The sequence below is a fragment of the Crinia signifera genome, chromosome 4 (genome assembly GCF_055691185.1).
Source record: "Crinia signifera chromosome 4, ASM5569118v1, whole genome shotgun sequence".
In the NCBI taxonomy this organism is placed as follows: domain Eukaryota; kingdom Metazoa; phylum Chordata; class Amphibia; order Anura; family Myobatrachidae; genus Crinia; species Crinia signifera.
In genome coordinates, this window is record NC_139220.1 from 10713489 (window position 1) to 10716793 (window position 3305).

The window sequence follows — 3305 nt, forward strand, 5'->3', positions numbered from 1 at the left end:
TAACTGATACCTATTGTTTAGCAATAAACCACGGTCCCAAATTGATTAGCTGTGAGGGTGCATTTGTGGGGGCGGTAATGGGGGGGGGGGGGTCAATGCCACTAAAACACAGGTGTGCTGCAACTGGTTTGGGTGGGATGGGGTGAGCAGCTGGTGGCTTCGATCACGTATGCAGATAACATGGTCCCAACTGACAACAGACTCAAGCCCAGACTCTATTCCATCAGAACCCTAAAGTTATTCTGAGATGGGGCGCAATTTAGCTTGGAAGCCCTAATGCTGGGTACACACCAGGACGACTAGGGCCCGATCCCCACAATCTAGATCCAATTCCGACCAATTGGATGTAGATTGTGTGCTGATTGGGCCCTTTTCTGACCTGCTGTGGACCGATACCGATCCGATGCGCGGTCCCGCGGGTCGGTCGGTCGTTATTGAGATCCTACCTGCTGCAGGTAGGATCTCAATGACGACCATACAGCCGGGTGCGGGTCGCCATCGGATCGGACCCGCTCACGGTGCACATCGTGAGCGGGTCGTGCCCCCCTGCGTCACCGTGAGCGGGTCGGACGAGACACTGACGACCCGCTCACGATGTGCATCGTGAGCGGGTCGTCCTGGTGTATACCCCGCATAAGTCCGGCGTGGGAAAACCGAACCACACATCTCTGGGGTGTTTTTTTTGGTACTTGTGTATTATATGGGCACCCGATTTTTTCATCGGGCCGATAAAATCGCGTCAATCGCATCGCATGCAACCAAATTGCATGCGATGCAATGCGATGGACGCGATTTTTCCATAGGAATCAATGTTTAATGGTCCCAAATGGTCCCTGAGAGGGTCAATGTGAAATGCCCCCCAGCCCCCCCCCCATTGTTTGTATGCCCCCTCATTGTTAACGCCACCCCACCATAAACGCCAACCCGAAGCGTGGCGAGCACAGCGGGCCCGCGAGGGGCGGCGGTACGCGTCCTCCGACCTTTTCATACCCCCACTATCCACGTTGGCGTGGAGTTGATTTTATATAGTGTGGCGAGCGCAGCGAGCCCCCGAGCCCGAAGCGTGGCGAGCGCCCACGCTTTACTTCACTGGTATTACGCGTCCCCTAGCGGGGCTCAGGGACCATTTGGGACCATTTAACATTGATTCCTATGAAAAATGGCGTCAATCGCATCGCATCACATGCGATTTGGTTGCATGCGATGCAATTGATGTGATTTTATCGCGGGAAATCGCAAAGATCGTTAAGTTAAGGCATGCAATTAACAAAATCGGGCGCCCAGATAAAAAAAGTACCTTTTTTTTTTATTTTTTATAATTGTTACATAATTAATTCATTAACCTTTTGGCTGCCTCTTGGCCTTTAAATGCTGCAGAACGTCAGTAACTCAAAGCTGAACGCCTGTTGCATACTGTACATGAAATCGTGCCTCTAGACTTTGGTTTATGTTACCCTTTAGAGTGTCCTTCTGTAGACTCAAAAAGGCCAAAACCTAACAAAAAAACAACACGTAAGAAGAAAATGCACAAAAGCCACGACATGTAAGTCGCAGAGACTTCTAAGGAGAACTGTAATAGGATATAAGGCCGGAACCGGAGCAGAAAGAGATCTATTATTAAGCAAAGCTGCGGGTTATTAACCTGATATTCTATCAAAAGTTCACTGTCTAGGAAACAGTCGCAAGTTCACTTTTCATAAATCAGGAGCTCAGCGAAGCGGCTGGAGACTATGACATCACTCCTTCTGTTTTGTCACTTTTGACAACTGTACAATTCTCTTTTTTTATTGCAAAAAAACAGTCCTCATATCAGCAGGTTCTTGGGTAGGGCTATAAAAGGAATTGCTGCCAGTGACGCACCTGGGGGTTCTAAGTACTGTATGAACAAACAGACATATATGTGGGTGAGAACTGAGGATCCAATGACCATCAACCAGTATAGTTAAGCATAAAGATAGGGTCCAACTCTTGCCTCAGGCAGGCAAATCCAAATCCCGAAAAGCAGCCCTGCGTTCAAGTGAAAACTTGACTGCAGCAGGCAAAAACACTTAGGTATCACTGAATATGTGTGTTTTTGAGAGTAAATGCATTTTTTCCCCCAGGCAACTATAATTGGATAGCTCGTAAAAAAATAAAAAATAAAATACTGGAGAAATGTTGGTTAAATCGCTATTACTTCAAGGCTAATTGGATAGTCACCAATGAGTAAGAGTTTGGAGGGGGCAGACAAAGCAATAGCAGATCCCTTAAATAATTGTTTTTGCTCAGTATTTACTGAAGAAGGAGAGGTAAAGGGTCCACAGTTAAGTTCCAAGGACATTCATCAAAATAAGGTAGATGAAAGTGTATTTACAGAGGAGAAGGTGCTAACAAAACTCGAAACTGAAAGGCCATTAATCAATGGCACCAGATGGGATACATCCACGTATACTTAAAAAGCTTAATGGTAGCACAATTAATAGAATAAATTCAAACAGTCACTAGCTACAGGTGCAATTCCAGAGGACTGGAAAAGAGCGAATGTGATACCACTGCACAAAAGTGGAAGCAAGGAAGAGGTAAGTCTTAAATCATTAGTAGGGCAAATAATGGAAACACTAATACAGAGTTGTGGAATATCTTAAAATCCTACTGACTTTTTTGACTCTGTAACTAAAGCAATACATTCATTGGGAGAGGAGGGGCAGGGGCAGATATACATTATCTAGACGTTTTTTGACCCACGTCTCAGGCTGCTAGATAAACTCAAAGACATCAGATTGGATTATAAAACAGTTAAATGGGTAGTAGCCCAGTTGCGCTGTCACATGACTTTTAAGTAAAGTGCTCATTATTTGCAAATTATATTTTTATACGGAAACATTTCTTTATTGCGGACAGCATCAAACTACATTTCCTGCATACATTAACGCAGGTCATTGGAGGACAAAATTCTTTATCGTGTTTTTTTGAGATCCACCTTTCTACTCATTTTTTATATATATATATATATATATATATATATATATATATTATTACGTGATTTGAATAATACTACATGTCTGTGATAAATGTATTGTTGTTATAATTATTGTATTGACTGGTCATAATTCATTAGTAGTATATAAATATTTCTCTTTTAACTCATTGTGGTCTTTGATTATTTCATATCAGCTGATATAATCACTTAAAAATAAGCACTGAGAGTTATCTCTTTTTAGAAAGGTAGATCTCGCCCAGATCCAGTGGCGTATCGATAACTGGTCCAGTGTACATGGTGCACACAGGCCCCTGAGTCCCAGGGGGGCCCACACCATGCACACGGC